The sequence below is a fragment of the Panthera onca genome, chromosome C1 (genome assembly GCF_046562875.1).
Source record: "Panthera onca isolate mPanOnc1 chromosome C1, mPanOnc1 haplotype 2, whole genome shotgun sequence".
Classification (NCBI taxonomy): Eukaryota; Metazoa; Chordata; class Mammalia; order Carnivora; family Felidae; genus Panthera; species Panthera onca.
The window spans coordinates 91,901,184-91,918,164 of NC_138346.1; the positions used below are offsets into that span (position 1 = coordinate 91,901,184).

The following is a 16,981-nucleotide window of genomic DNA, read 5'->3' on the forward strand; positions in this document are numbered from 1 at the left end:
ACTTGGATTGCTACTAACTTTGAAGGCTTCATGTAAACCACAAGACAACAAGAGAAACTGTTATATGAAGAGTCTGTGTTGGATGATTTGTAAGTGCTAAGGTCTCTAAAATTCTAAAGCTCCATGAGTTCCCAGAGAGTCCTTATCTACCCTTATGGAAATATGTGTTGTGTTTGCAGGATAACTCACAGAATCACTTCTCTATAACCCATTCTGTGAGTAAATTCAGGAGCAACACGTCACACACCAATAACCCAGCTCTTTATTCCATCTTTTAAATGATTTATAGATATCAAATACTTAATTCTACCAAATGCCTCATTATAATCAAGGAAAACAGTTATTGCAGTTTACAAAAAAGGTTTTAATTTGCATGTAATACGCCTTTCAAAATTCATTTCAAAATGCACTCATTGTCTTGTTTTGAATTCTTAGTGTCTTTTTTTCTTTGAGTGTTCTGTATGTAATGATTTGTCAGTCAATGGCATTCCTATAGGTACATCTCTGTCAGAATTCCAAAAGCACATTAGCAGTGGTAAAACAAAGCCCTCAGAGGTAGGCATATTTTACTGTAAGATAACATTCCCCTTTTAGGCATTGTTTGCCATGTGTCTTTGAACACCTAGGAATTGTATTATCTCATTGTAGCAGAAGGCTTAGTGTTTTCTAATGTAATTATGTGATGAAAGAAAATGTAGTTTAGAATGAACTATATTGTGCTGCTTATGTTTTTAAGTGACAGGTTTAATAACAATAAAACAGGTAACTGTAAATAGCATACTAAGAGAATAATATAAAACTACATCTAACTCGAGGTACTGAAGACTTACTAGAATAAGTCTCTGAAATGATTAAATGGGACAATCTTAAATCAGCTTAATTTATTTGGTTTACCTGAGGCAAATCTTTCCCTTATAAAATTTAGTAAATCTAAATAAGACATTTTGGTATTTGATTTGATTTGATTTGATTTTTAGCAGTCCAGCATTCTTCTCTTCTTTGGTTATAGCACTATGGTTTCCTGTTAGGAATGTCTTCTTGCCCACTGTTTGCACTCTTTTTTTAATCTTTATTTATTTTTGAAAGAGAGAGAGAGAGAGAGAGAGAGAGAGAGAGAGACAGAGTGCAAGCAGGGGGAGGAACAGAGAGAGAGGGAGACACAGAATCTGAAGCAGGCTCCAGGCTCGGAGCTGTCAGCACAGAGCCCAACCCGGGGCTTGAACTCACGAACGGCGAGATCATGACCTGAGCTGAAGTCAGATGCTCAACTGACTAAGCCACCCAGGCACACCTGCCCACTGTTTGTACTCTTAACTGTCAGCTAAGATTTGAATCTTGAAAGGAGTGATAGAAAGAAAGAAAAAAATAGAGCCCATTCATTCTCACAGAGGAGACTTGGATATACTCTGACTGGTTCCTGATACCTGGTTCTTGGTACCAGTGTCACTGGATCGCTTTGCCGAGCACACTTCTGCAGTGGCTTCTTTGGTTCTGAGTCACTACCCCACATCCTTCTAATAAGTCCTTTATTTATTTATTTTTTAAGTTTCCCAAAGGTGGACTTGGTTGTTGCAACTAAAGATCCCTGACTGATGCACTCAGAACCTGCACTCCTCCTCAGTGTGTGTTATTTTTCTAAATACAGAATTTAATACTTTATACCAGTATATAGATATGAAATATTTTTACTTCTTTCTATGGATGTTTGTGTATATGTGTACATGCTTGTGCACATGTGTGTTGGTATTTAAGACACATATACAAATACCAGGATTACACCAGCATCTTAATGGGGCCTTCATCTTTCTTAATTAGGGAAAATTACTAGACTCAAAGCAGAAAACCGGTGCATTCTGAGGAGACTCCCTTGAGCATTCTGTCATGTTCATTGTTGAGTTTGTAGGCTCTAATTTACAATAGGGCTCAAATAAGAAGACAAAAGCTCTTTTAAAATCAGTAAATAATGCTAAACACTTACAAATTTCCTAACAGGTTTGTGCTTGATACCTAGAGAAAGAACTTATAGCTACTTAAGTTCTATTAACTACCATCAATTTCCTTCAAGGGAATATTAAAAAATACTGTGGAAGCATAACCATAACAACATTTGTGGAATGTCAGCATAGATTCCTTAAGAGACTTAAGAGAATCTCAAAAAAGATATTATGGTCTAGAGATCTAAGGCTTAGGAGGCTAAGATTTTGGACTTAGTCTTGCCTCTGTCATTGGATGACCTTTGATATTCATTTCACCTTTCATGGCCATAATTTTCCCAGCAGTGGAGTGAAGATGATAATTTCTTTATCAACCTCACACAAAGTTGTATGTAGTTTAATTGAGATTTCCCCTCATTGTGCTAAGTGAAGTCAGACAGAGAAAGAAAAATACCATGTGACTTCACTTATATATGGAATCTAAAAACATTGAACTCACAGAAAAAATAAAATAAAAGCATTGAATTCACAGAAAGAGTAGAATGGTGATTTCCAGTCATTTAGGGGTGAGGGAAATTGGGAGATATTTTGGTTAAAAGGCACAAACTTTCAGTTATAAGATGAATAAATTCTGGGTATCTATTGTGACTATAGTTATCAATACTTTATTGTATATTTGAAATTTTCTAGGAGAACAGATTTTAAGTGTTCTCACCATAACAACAAACAACAACAACAACAACAACAACAACAAAACAGTAATTATATGGGGTGGAGGATGTGCTAACTAACCTTATTGTCATAAACATTTATATATATGGGTGATGTACTTTCAAATTAGAAACCTGAAAAAGTAAAAGATCATATGACAAACAAAAGAAATAGAAAATAATGCAATCACCACATGGAAGGAATTATATAATTTGCATGGGGGACCTAAAATGAAAAACTGAGAAGCATATTTAAAGCAGTCTAATCACAACTGTACAAAAATGCAACACTTCTTCAAAGGGCAATTTTATGAGATGAGCAACCAATTTACTTTTTAGCAAGAAGTACATTTTTACAAGTGTGTAATAAGTGGGAATTACTATCTACAAACTACTTACCTATTTCTTAGCACCTCTGTTAGCTCTATTTTCACTGTCTTATTTAACCCCCAAATGATGTGAACTAGGTATTCATTTTATAGAGGAAACTGAGAGTTTTGAACTTTCATGAATTTAAGAAATTTCAGTAATTTAAAAAATTAAATTACTTACCAAGATAAAAAATGATCGAGTTGAGATTCAAATTCTTTGGGGACAGGCATGCTCATTTTATTGCACTTTGTTTTATTGCACTTTACAGATAATGTGTTTACAAATTGAAGTTTTGCGGAAACTGCTTCCAGCAAGTCTATTGGCACCATTTTTCCAACAGCATTTTTTCACTTTGTGTCTCTGTGTCACATTTTGGTAACTCAGAATACTTCACACTTCTTCTTTATTATTATATTTGTTATGGTAACGTGTGATCAGTGATTACAGTTCACTGAAAGCTCAATGATGGTTAACATTTTTTTAGCAATAAAGTATTTTTTAATTAAGGTCTGTACATTTTTTATTTTATTTTTTATTTTATTTTATTTATTTTTTTTAAAAATTTTTTTAACGTTTATTTTTGAGACAGAGAGAGACAGAGCGTGAACAGGGGAGGGGCAGAGAGAGAGGGAGACACAGAATCTGAAACAGGCTCCAGGCTCTGAGCAGTCAGCACAGAGCCCGACGCGGGGCTTGAACTCACGGACCATGAGCTCATGACCTGAGCCGAAGTCGGACGCTTAACCGATCGAGCCACCCAGGCGCCCCAAGGTCTGTACATTTTTTAGACATAATGCTATTGCACACTTAATAGCCTACAGTAAAGTGGAAATATAATTTGAATATGCACTGGTGGAAAACCATAAAAAAATTATTTGACTTGCTTTATTGCTGTCTTCCGGAACCAAACCTGCAATATCTCCAAGGTTATGCCTGTATGTCTTTCCACGTTGAGTATGATCCTGACCACGTGATTTTCTTTGGCCAATGGGATATTAGCAAGCATGACATAGCAGAGGCTCAATAAACACTTGCACTTTGGGCGTTTGTCTTCTTTGCAGTGCTTCTTGGAACCCAGAGACTACCCTAGAGAGGCCATGTGGAGGAGAAATGAGGTGCCCAGTTGAGAGTTAGAACCAAATTCCAGGCATGTAGCCTCAGTTGAGTCATTCCAGCCATCCTTCAGGTGTTTAAGCCACCAGAAACAAGTCAATCTCACTGTGCATTGCCTAAATCCCTGACCTACAGAGTCATAAGTATACAAAATAATGGTCACTTTATACCACCTAACTTTGCATTGACTTTATCATGCAACAGTAGGTAATTGATTTTTAATTTAGGATCAGTCTAAAGCTGGAGTACTCTTTATCCTACAATATTCAGTCTCAAATTATTGAACCTTTCTATATCTCCTCAACTGAAATCTAGTATGTTGTTTTGCAAAGACATTAAATAGAAAACTTTTATTAAAAGCAAAAGAACATCAAAATGATTCATTTCTCTCCACACCAGATTTACTAATGTTAACATTTTGGCTTGTTTTCAGGCTTATTTTTAATAAAATAAATTATTCTATCTTTTCTTATAAATATTAAGTTTATTTATTATAAATATTCAAATACTGCAGAAAAGCACAAAGATTTAAATATCAGTTAAGTAGCACCACATAGAAAGAAATATTAAATGAACTTCATCCAGTCACATTTGTTTTAAAAATGGAAAGATACACAGGAAGAAAAAATACTTAAAAAAAACATTTTTTTAGAGAAATTTAGGTGGGGTGGAGAAGGGGAGGAAGAGAGAGAGAAAATCTTAAAGAGGCCCTCATGCAGGGCTCCATACCACGACCCTGGGATCATGACCTGAGCCTAAATCAAGAGTCGCGCATTCAACTGACTGAACCACTCAGGCACCCTGAAAAAATACTTTTAAATATGATTATATTATATATCTCTTTCTAATGTAAAAAAAAAGGCAAACTTTTTTTTGACCAAAAAAGAAAAAATGAAAACAAATAATACCTGTCCCCCTTCTCCCAAATCCTGATGGAAGTGTTAACTTCAAATACTTATTTCTTCCTTCTATATAAAAGATAACTCCTAAAAGTCTCATCTAAGGTTATGAAAGAAATTTTGGAAAAAACAAACTTTAAGAAATTGGAACCATTTTTTTTAAGGTCTCAATTTTAATAGAATGGAGTGATTTCCTGCTATTATATAATGAGGATATTAGCAGTCACGTATTTTCTCTCATCTCCCTCTATCCACTTTCCAGATTTACTTAAACATTATCTTACATTATCTTTTTTTTTTTTTTTACCATATAGAAATATTATGTACTATAATGATGATTTTCTTTCCCTTAGAACTCTATAGACCCAAGCTCTGCTGTCAAAGAGTCAGAGGCCAGTGTGATTTCTTCTCTCATGATAGTGACTGACTTTTTCTGTTTTATGCTTGGATATTTTTTCTTTATTCTTGATACTATTATAACTAGCATATAGGGAATAGCATAACTAGAGATTTTCTGCATCAAGTTTACTTTGAAAACAGTGTGCTTCTCCAGTATGCACCATTTATTTTCTTCATTTCAGGGAAATTTTTCTGTTTCATATTTTCAAATATGTTCTTTCTGCTTTATTTTTTTAATTCTTTATGATCTAATATATTTGTTAGACCCTTTTTACCTATCTATCATATCTATTAGCTTTTCTTTAATCTCTTAGATTTTTCTTTCTTCCTTTTTTTTGCATCATTATTATTTCTAACCTTTTCTTTGAGAGCAATTCCATATGCAGTAGAGCCTTTTTAATTTTTTTTGCTTTTTCAAATGTATTTCTTTTTCTCAGTTTCACCAAGATCAATTTTGTTGTTACAATTCAAGATCCTGGCAGAAAACAGAATTCACCCTAGATGCTTACAATTTAGAGATATTAGAGACAAAATTAGTTAGTGTGGAGGCAAGGCTAAGATAAAATTTAAAAACAAAACAAAACAAAACAAACAGAAACAAAGAAAGAGTAAGATCCCAGAGACTTATAAGCACTTGAAGCAATTACCAACTCTAGGACTGCAGGGACAAGAGGAGAAAATAGTGTTTGTGGAGTCCACTAATAGTAGACATATGGAAGAGGGGTCCCTCCAATGTAAGCTAGAATTGTGGAGGTCACATCTATTGCCAGAGTTGTGTGTGTAAATGTGGAGAGAGGAGAAGAACTACCTAAGCTTCTCCCGCTCCCTACCCTCTGATCTCCTGTCCATATTGAAGCCAAAGGGCATGGGAACAAAGGTGATAAAGGTTCAGGGGTCAACTTCCCCTGGACTAGAAGCAGGATAGAGGGGGAGGAGAGAATGGTGGTAGTAGCAATGGTGGGTGGGAGGTTGCCAATGAGAATAACTAGCACATACTTGTCAATTTATCAAAGATTTTAACTCTTCAACAAGTCTCAAATATTTAGTCCTTTCCACTGGTGGTGTATGTGTGTCTATTTATATACACATACACATTTGCCAAGTACCCACCAGTGTCTTCATGAAGTCTTATCTTTCCAAATTTTAAGGAAGGTCTAATTTTCAAAAGAAACAGGCAGTGTCCTAGGGAATATCCTCAAAAGAATGAATCCACTTCATTTTCCTAGTTTATCATTTATCAGCTCAATTTTATTTAAAGGAAGAGAGAAGAGCCAAAAACTGTTACAGCCAGAGAACAATGTTATCCATCCTCAGTTATTTTTTCTCAGATTGGCAAATTACCATTGTATCTCATACTGTTGTGTTATCAATTCCTTTTTGAGTAATTTTTTAAAAAATTGAATTTATATCCTTTTTAAGTTTGTCTATAGCTTGAGACAATTATAAGATTTTTTTTTCTCATTTTAAGCTATAATTTCTTGCAAGTTGGATTCTTTTACTTTGCATTAAATATTTCCTTTGGCCATGCTGTCATTTCCATCTTGAACATACTCAGGTAATGTTCTATTGTTATAATACTACAGTGTTGATACCTTCTCCCAACCACATGAGGAAGATTTATTTTCTTCACACCTACAAGTGGTAGACTGAATATTTTACATTATTTTCACTTTTCTGTAGCATGGGGGAATGGCTGGGCCAATGGACAAGCTCAGCTGAGGGGAACGTGTGCAATCTTCATCTTGGTTAGTGTGATGGAAATCTGCCCTCTCTCAAAGCTTGGCACTTGCTATATTCTGGTCCATGGAGACAGCTTTATAGCTCTGTGTTTGGCAACCATTGTTAAAGAATGTTGGAGTAAAGAACAGGTCAACCATCAAGGAGTTAAGTAAGTTTACTTTCCTATATGAAGTTAGAAGACATTAGATCTAAATAGCGTATGATTTTTCTATGAGAAGGAAAATAAATTTTACTTGGTTCTCTTGGAATCTATCATCTATAACTAGCAGCTACATAATTCCATTCTGATATTGTATCTATGAATCAGAAAGAAAGAATGCCAACAAAGATGTTGGGAAAGCCCATGAGCATCATTCTGGAAAACAAAACTTAAATAAAGGAATTGGGTAGAGATGTTTCTAAATGAGTACAATGAGAAATGAATCAGTGAAAGGAGCTAAGAAATAGCAGACTTAATTCCATTTTACATTTCCATGAACTCCAGAGAGAAGTTCACAAAAATTTTTAAGCTACATAGTTCCTTTTCACTGTAATTTAATCATGTTGTGTTCTTTAGTTAAAAAAAAATCTTAGACAATATTAGAAGAGTTCTGTGTGAAGTGGCTATACATTTTTTTCTTCCTAGCATCTTTCTGGTGAACAATCCCCAAATTTTTGCTGTAGCTTTGAGGAAAGAGACAATGGGGCATGACTTGTGGGAGGAGGAGATAAGATTATTACTTAATAAGGATGATGTAATCCAAGAGCTCTTCCTGGCTATGTTTGCCACTTTGTGGGGGGAGAATCTGCCCAGAGAAAACAAAGAGTAAGAAAGTCAAACGCTTGAGGACAAAGTTGAAGTACCTGAAGTTGATTGTTTGACGTTCTCAGTTAGAAAGAAAAGTCTTTGTTTCAACTACTTTGGTTAGGATTTCTGTTACTGAAAAAGTTCCTTTATTAAATATATTATGTCTCCTATGGATTGATGGGTAAGAGAAATAGCTGGATTATAGAAATAGCTAGGCCTGCACTTTGGAAAAGAAGACCCTGTTGGGGAGATGAATGTAGTCAACAAAGAAAGGGAGCTACATAGCAGCTATGTTGAGAAAAATACAACAAAACAAACAATAACAACAAAAGAGCTAAAGAACTTAAGTCCCCAAGTGACCCCACTTGTAGGTAAGGCAATCTGATGACATTTATAACCCTAGTTGATCGTCTGGTTTGCTAGCTAAGTGTCTTTTCTGTTTGTTGTATTTTCCCCACAAAGTTCCTCATCAGGTAGAAGACGATTCTGGGATTTTCTGATGGAAGGAAGAACCATTAGGAAGTGACATTGGGATGTTATTATCACTGCTGTTTCTATTTGTGTTTTTGATGCCCCCAGGAGACTGAAAGTTTTTTTAGAAACATGAAGTGCATCATGTCTTGCTTGCTCATCCCAGTACATCAATGCCTCATACAGCACTGAATATCCAGCGAACTTATTACATGTTTGTGGCAAAAACCAGTAACTTTATCTCAGGGTCAAAATCCGTTGCCTTTGATGAGATGGAAGTATCTTGCTCAGAGGAATGTCACCAAAATAGAAGACTCAGAAAGGTAAGGGACCAAGTGTTGGCTTAGAGGTATCCTTAGGCATGTGAACTACTCTGATATTGCTAGAAAATTGTCTCCAGAGATGGAAAAAAAAAAAAACAAACAAACACAAAACCTGAAGCAACATAGTATGCATCTGTTTTATATAAAAAATTAATATTGTGCTAATTCTGTGAATGACAAATGGTCTATTTTATAGCACAAATTTAACTTTGAAGCCATCACTTTGTGACCATCAATATTTTGTCTTTTAAAATTTTGTCCATAGATAAACCATGAAAATGTAAACTTTGGTCAGAAGAGAAACAGCATATCTTAAATTTTTTTAATGGAAAGTTGTAAAGCATATTTTGATATTCAGTGATAAAGACTCCAAACTCAGTTCAAGATTTGCTTACCTAATTGCTTGGCTTAATAAAATATTACTGAGCTAGTTGACCAGCTGTTCAAAATTAGACAATAGGTTAGAAAAATATGACAGCCCTAGGCAAAGTTATAAAGCAGGTGAATTTGGCCTTCAGAAAATGACATCTTCTCTTTCTAAACTGATCCCATTTTTCATTGCTTCTTCCTTCTATGATGACCATATCTAAGAAAATAATCAAAATACTAATTGGGTCATGTCACCTTTGATTGAAAATGTGCTAATGGCTTTTGCCTGCTTGTAGGATAAAATCCAACTTACTTAGGACTAGATAAAAAAATTTGTGTGTGTGTGATTTGGACCTTTCTTATCTCAAGAATTTGCCAGTATATTTGATGCAGTTCTGAGTTCATTGTTTTTTGTTTTGTTTTGTCCCACGCTATTGGAGGCCAAGTAGGTCTTCTAAATAACACACTTATTCCTCATCCAAGTTTGAAGCCAATTGAGAAATAAGACAAAAATGTAAGGTATGTGGAGACCAAACTATGGCATTTTTTTTTTTTTTTTTTTTACCAGAGCTGATATAGGAAGAATTGGTGGACAAGTGGGCTTCCTAATACCAGATCCCCAGAACTATTGTCCTAGTAGGTACCTAGTAAGTAACCAAGTTGTGGGAAGTGCTGGATGAGTGCAGGACTCCCTACACTTGGTCCCTATGTGCCCTATAAAGTACTTCACTGAGGGCAGCCTAGGTCCAAGCAGAAGAGAAGAATAAGAAACTGCCTCCTTTCAGCACAGTATCTCCTTTCAAGTTTTCCAGCCATGTTAACTCACTCTTCCTCAGAGGAGGATTGAGTAAGCTGCTGATGAAGTGGGCTGAGTAAGGCCAGGATTGTGATGTGCTGGAGGATCTTCCATATGATACTAAAGCTAAGAGTGGAGAAGAGGCATCACTCCAGTAAGGTGGACTGCACTTCCAGCTTCACTTCTCTTATTGTCAAAGTATAGAGTTCTTTTAGTGAGATTTATGGATGGTGGAGTCTTCGTTGTTTGTATGTCTGAAAAGATCTTTATTTTTCTCTCACTTTTGAGAGATTATCTAGTCTGGTGGTTTTCAGAAGTTCCACAGATCTTTCTCAGTTGATATTCTGGTGGGAAAGGGAAGGAACAGGACTAAGCTGGGAGATGTGGGGATGATCCAGGTCCTGCCTTCCAGCCATAGATATTCTGTCTTTATTTCTTTTACATATTGGGTTTCTGCATAATATTTTCAACAAAGATCTTATCCATAGATAAAGGTTGAAAAATATTATTGTAGACTAATCCTTCTTATAATCATAATAATAGCAAACACATAAATAGCATTTATATTCCAGGTATTAAGTGATGTGTGTGTAAACAAACATTAATTCTCAAAACAACGTTGTGAAATAGTTATAATGATACTCCCTTTTTATAGATAAGGTATTCAAGGCATAGAGAACTGAAGTACCTTTTATGAACTTATGCAATTAGTAAGAGGTATAGTTGGAATTTGACCCCAGTATCCTGAATTTGGAGTATATATTATAAACAATTGCACCATTTTGAGTTCTAGAAAGTAGAATGAATGCCACATCTAAAAAATTAAAGGGAGGAAACAAGAACCAGATTTCCTCACTTTCTGCTTGACTTTCCTGCTATATCACACCACTATTAAGGATGGCCACTTACTCTGTGCATAAGTAATGTCAACACTGACCAACATTGTGTTCACTGTTGCTGATTTAGTAGCAATGACTCCAGACTGGGATATTCAACATCCTACTTGCTTTCACCAGTTGGATGACTCACAAGCTTCTCAAACTTAGGAAGTCCCAAACAGAACTCATAATTCCACACCCCACAAACCTGTTCACCCTACCCTTATCTGCTTTCAGTAAAGAACATCATCTTTTATCATTTGTTCAAACCAGGAAGTTATTCATAATCTTTAATTTCTCCTTCTCCTCACCTCCCACATCCAACTCACCAACAAGTCTTTTTGATACCAACCTCAAAATGCAGCTGGAATATATATAATTCTTTCCAACACCACTGCACCACCCTTAAAGAAAAGAAAACACAGTAACTATTACAACTCATAATTTTTCCTTTATAACCATAGAATGAGCTTCTCTCTATATACATCTATTTTTCAGAGGTTTATACTCAATATACTCAATAACAGTAGTCTGTTAGGATCCAATCGTTTCCTACTTTGTAAACTTATTTTGTGGGAAATAAATTAGAAGTCACAAACATCTCATAATTTACTCTGAAAAAAATTACATTTCCCCTCAATTTTTTTGAAAAGCATAAAAATTATAAATATACATATACTACAACTAACTTATCCCCAATTATTTAATACTTAATCTAGTTTCTAATTCATATGGTTGCAAAGTTGTTATATTCAAAGTAAGCTCTTCAGGCATATTTTATGGAGATTTGCCACCAAAAACTTTTGCTATCAGTTTTAGTATTTAACTATTCAAGATTTGATATCAAAATATATACTTGGGAAAGTTTAATTTCAAGCAAAGTATTTAAGCTGTATTGAACTTGTTTAGTTTAGACATATTTTAATCTTCTTGTTATTATATTGGCATGTTACAATTAATGGCCTATTTGAAATTCCATTAAATCTTCTATTATCAGAGGTTCATAACTGCAGCATAGAAAATTTTCTCCAGGCTGAAACTTGGTATACAAGGTCTCAGTCTAGAACCAATTAAAAAAATTAGTCATTAAATAGTTTGTCTTTGAATGCAGAGTTGTCATTTTCATTAATTTTTTGACTAAGCTGTTTAGACAGGTCTATACTCCTCCATGCTAATACTCTAAAATTTGTTTTTGAAATGTTCATAGGAATAATGATGAGAAATATAAGGAAAAATACTTCCTTATTTTATACTGGGGAATGGTATGGCTCCATGTGCCCTCTCTAATGCCCAGTGTCCTCCAATCCAGTATCCTGGCTCACCATCACCATCATGTAACCTCCATTCTTCTTCCAAGGTTGGGAGGACCCATTGCTTGGCTATACAAGATGGAGAGTGGAATTTTAATGAGACTTTTAGTGAATCTTCCTGTTCTCAACCCCCCCCCCCATTCATCTTCTATTTTTAGGAGTACCAGTACCACCAGTTTCTGAGCCTCCTCAACGTTCTGCAATGAAAATCAAGTTGCTTCTTGATTAAGCAGATGGGATGATGATAATGATAACGTATGAATGATAATGTAAACAATTACTTGAGTTTACATCTTGCATGCCATTCACTGGCCTTTTAATCTTAGATTAATTATTCAACTTCATTGAGTCTTAGTCTCCTGATCCGTAATAGGGGTAGCAAGCTGTCATAGAATTTTTAGGTTTGGTGAGTTAATGAAGATGAGGTTAAAAAGGTAACAGAGTGGTAGATTAAGGCAAGACATGATAGGTCATTGTAAGACTTGGCTTTTCCTCTAAGTGAAATAGAGAATCATTCCTAGGTTTTGAGTGGAGGAGTAAAATAATCAGGGACTTTTTTTTAAGTAAAAAAAAAAAAAAATAGAGTATTTTGCCATTAGGATTTTCTGACACACTGAAAGAGAAGAGTCAGTGTTGATTCCAAGGATTTTTCACTGAGCAGTGATGGAGTTTCCATCAAATGTGGTAGGGAAAGCCATGGGTGGAGTGGACTAGGAGTGACAGGAGATCAGGGATTGTATTTCTGTTTTCTGCTGAACATCTAGATAAGATGTTGGGGAGAGAGTTGTGGGGAGGACTTGTAATTTTGAGAGTCTTTGCATGCAACATATAAGTTGGAAGTTTTGATAAGGATGCCTTCAATCTACCGATACTTGTTGAATGTGTGACATGTGCCAGGCAGTCTTCTAGGTGATGTGGTCATGTAGCAGAACAAAACAGAGATAATAAATGCTAATGATTTTTCACAATGTCTGACACATAGAAATCACTCAATAAGTGTAGGTTGTTCTCATTATTATTTTCATCTTTATTATCATTCTCATCCATATAAATACTGACTAGAGAATATCTGGAGGAGACCAAGATTATAAAATATTTGGAAATCTGGAATATAATAAATGCTTGAACAGCAGTGAAATACCATGAGGAGAAAGGGCAGAATTAATCCACCCCTTTAAAAATCAGAACTAGGAATAAAAGGTAGAGGGAGGTATATTATAGTTTGATACAAAAATGAAATGTCATAAATTGAATGGGAAGCCTAACTGTAAGGGAGTGATTAGCTCTCACAGGTACGCTTCAGGCAGCACCATCAGGAATATCCTCTTGGGTATTTCTATTGGGAGTGATATGTTAGTCTTATGAGTTTCTAAGATCACTTATGAATCTAAAATGTAAGAATTCTATAACATTTCTAGAAGTGTAAATTATTTTTCCTGCTTGGAATTTTGACTTATTTGTTCTTATATGAGTCACTTAACCTCTTTGGGTATCAGTTTTGGGTCTCATCTGTAAAATGAGGCCACTGTAAATGACTTCTAAAACACTGATACTAATTAATGAAAACCACCAAAAAAATTTTTCCTACTTGTTTTCATTTTCCCCCTCCTTTGGAGCAAAGAATGTGAAGATTTCTGGTATACTCATAGTATATAATTCTCACTTTTTCTTTCCATTTGACTTTAAAGGTTAAAAATTACATAAATTAGGGGTGCCTGGGTGGCTCAGTCAGTTAAATGTCTGACTTCAGTTCAGGTCATGATCTTGCGGCTGTGAATTCTAGCCTCATGTCAGCTCTGTGCTGACAGCTCAGAGCCTGGAGCCTGCTTCAGATTCTGTGTGTGTCTCTCTCTCTGCCCCTCCCCCACTCACATTCTGTCTGTCTGTCTGTCTGTCTGTCTGTCTCTCTCTCTCTCAAAGATAAACATTAAAAAAATTACACGAATTATATTTGCAAGAAACTTTGAGCTTTTACAAATAAGCACAGATGCCTGAGCAAATAAAAACTATATTACAGAGAGAATAATGTGCAGTGTAGGTAAAATCAAACATTTACTCTTGGTTCTGAAACCTAAGTTATTAGAAGTATAAAAAAATTGCAAACAATTATTTCTGTGAGAAACAGCTTCTGCTTTGCAATCTTAGGATGCTAATTTTGATCTGCACTGAGGGTTAGTTCCATGACACCTGGGAGAACTATTGAGAATAAGACAATTCTTCCTAATATATGCAGTTCTTTTTCTTTGTATTTTTTCTTTTTTCCTTCAGTGTTCCATCTTTCCCTCTTCCTCATCTCTTATTTTTCTGTGCCATTTCTTTTTGCTATTTATAATACATTTTAAAAAATTTTTTGTAATGTTTATTTATTTTTGAGAGAGAGGCAGAGTGTGAGCAGGGGAGAGGCAGAGAGAGAGAGAGAGAGAGAGAGACAGAGTGTGAGTGGGGAAGGGGCAGAGAGAGAGAGAGAGGGAGACACAGAATCTGAAGGCTCTGAGCTGTCAGCACAGGGCCTGATGCAGGGCTCTAACCCATGAACCAGGAGATCGTGATCTGAGCCAAAGTGGGACTTTTAACTGACTGAGCCACTCAGGTGCCCCTTTTTGTTATTTCTAAATCAACAATTCTTTGAGCATATATTATGTGCTCAGTGTAACTGATGAAGGATAGGGCAAGGATGGGGCAATGTAAGACCTCGTTTCTGATTTTGAGGGATTAGTAGATTATTGAAGGAAGGAAGGATGGAAGGAGAATGCAATAAACAAAGCTCTTACAGTGACCTTGGCATTGTTTTTAGTGCTGAGAAGACAAAGATTCATGTTTTCAAGTAGTTTATAGTTTAGGCAGACAATGTCTTGGCAGACATTGCTCATTTAATCCCCTTAACAATCCTAAGATACTTTGCAATCCTCATTTTGTAGATTAGAATTTGAGAAATTTGTCCATATGTGTCTGAATCTAAAGCCATATTTCTTTTTACTACATTGTGCTGCCTTACAGGACCAATAGAATATAATTGGATCAAGTGCTTTGTGGGGGTGGAGTAAGCTATATTTATAACAGGCATATGAGAAAAGGATATTAGAAAGGTGGGTGAGAACTTTATGGAGAGGTAGGGACTTGAGTCAGTCTCTCCATTCATTCTTTAGTGAAAAAAATGTTTAAACACTCTGTGCCAAGCACAGTGCTATACCTGGCTTAGCTCCTTGTGAATCACTGATTTTAAAAAGGATTGATGCCTATAGACAAAATTATAACCAAAATTTTGTAAAAGATTTTATGTAGTGGGAAATAGCCGTATTTCATACTATTTTTATTTTTTCAAGTTCTACTGACATAAATTAATTTTAATTTCTTGAATTAAGATGAACCTTTAAGATCTTTAAAAAAAGGCAACCAGGATTCCTGCATTATATTTGATTTTCACTTAAAATGAACACTGTTTCCCAAAATTAGTTGAGCAAGGTAATAATCTAGGGACAATTCTTACAACTGGGGATCCCAGAAAAATCTAGAAATCTATATTTTTAACAATGGCCCCAGGTTATTTTTTATCATCAGTAAATTTGGGAATCCCTAATTTAGCCCAAAGGCATTTGAAATTTAGCCTTGAATTTCTTGATAGTCAATTTAGACGTGCACAATTCTAGCTGATTTGACACTGTTGTAAACATCAGTTGGTTGATGGGGCCAGATGGACTTGAAATTGGCCTCAAATGTAGATGGGAAAACAGCATTTCCAAACCAGATTTAGGTGAATGAAATTTAACACAGTTAATTTTTAAACTATTAATGAACAAAAGAACAACTGAATTGAAATTAGTGCCATTTCCAAATCCCTAAGACTTAGCTTTTAAGGGAAGAAAATCTAATGATATAGGTATAAGAACAGTGGCTGTATCATTTATTTTAGTTTTATGCATGGATATTTGAAGCAAAGCAAATACAGTGGGGAAAATGGAATCTGGTTTTTAGGAGACTGTTGTTTTGTTTTCAGTTTTAATAGTTGAAGCCTGAATAACATAGGAATGATCAAGAATTTTAGTGAAAAAGTTTTCAGGTGCTGGAGGAGGATAGTAAAGAAAAAAATTTGTTTTAGATATAAAATGTCTAATAAGTATTTTTTAATGGTGATTATGATTAGCTTTCTCAAACTTGGGGCTTTGTTCATTTTATTTTTTGATTAAGCAACTAAGGCTGGCTTATGGTACAGGGAAGAAAAAGTACTTTAGCTTGTTAGTTCTTAGTGATAAAATTAGTGTGATCTGTTTTGGATATTAATTAGTATGCTTAGGTTGGGATTGGTTTTGGAATTAACCTGTGTGATTTTGAGAAAACTGCTTAACTTGTCTGCTTTTAATTTTCAACCTCTGTCAAAGGAACCTAGCAACACATATTCCATGCATCTTAGAGGATTGTGAGGGTCAGATGAGATAATGGGTATAGATAAAAAGTTATTAAACTCCATTGATAATAAAAAGAATTCTGTATATTTTGTTTCAAAATGGTTTGAAAATCATTCTACACTATTTAAAAAGAAATATTTGTTCAAGGAACCTAACTCAGGTCAAGGAAGTCCCCAGTAAATTCTTCAGATCCTTTCAGTACCCAGATTCTGTCATATGACACAGTTAGAAGTATACCTCAACACCAGAAATCATTTGAACATCAGAGAACACAAGAACAGTGGTATGGGAGCCACTCGTAAACCTTCCCATTCCCTGCTCTACTTGTTTAGCAGCTCAGGAGAGGCTGTCCCTATCTACTGCTGTCCATTTTCACCCTTTTCATGGGCCTGTAACTCAGCAGCTTAGGATCCTTCCTAATTTAAATGCTGTTACTCACTTGGAATGCCAACTGGGAAAATGCTGGCAACGCAAAGG

The 16,981-nt window shown here is 35.2% G+C and overlaps 1 protein-coding gene across 4 annotated transcripts in view; it reads left to right on the forward strand.

The window, feature by feature from the left end:
• The window catches only part of LOC132673441 (small ribosomal subunit protein uS2-like), a 133,336-nt gene that overhangs the window by 30,789 nt on the left and 85,566 nt on the right, over positions 1-16,981 (forward strand). For 2 of the 4 annotated variants that reach the window (XR_013557327.1, XR_013557326.1), the window contains exon 1: positions 7,670-8,748. The exons of 1 other annotated variant lie outside the window; for it this stretch is intronic. The gene's annotated coding sequence lies outside the window, so the exon portion shown is untranslated. Of the gene's footprint in view, positions 1-7,669; positions 8,749-16,981 lie in introns of those variants that run through there. One more of the 4 variants, XM_078451336.1, reaches the window with a different exon arrangement.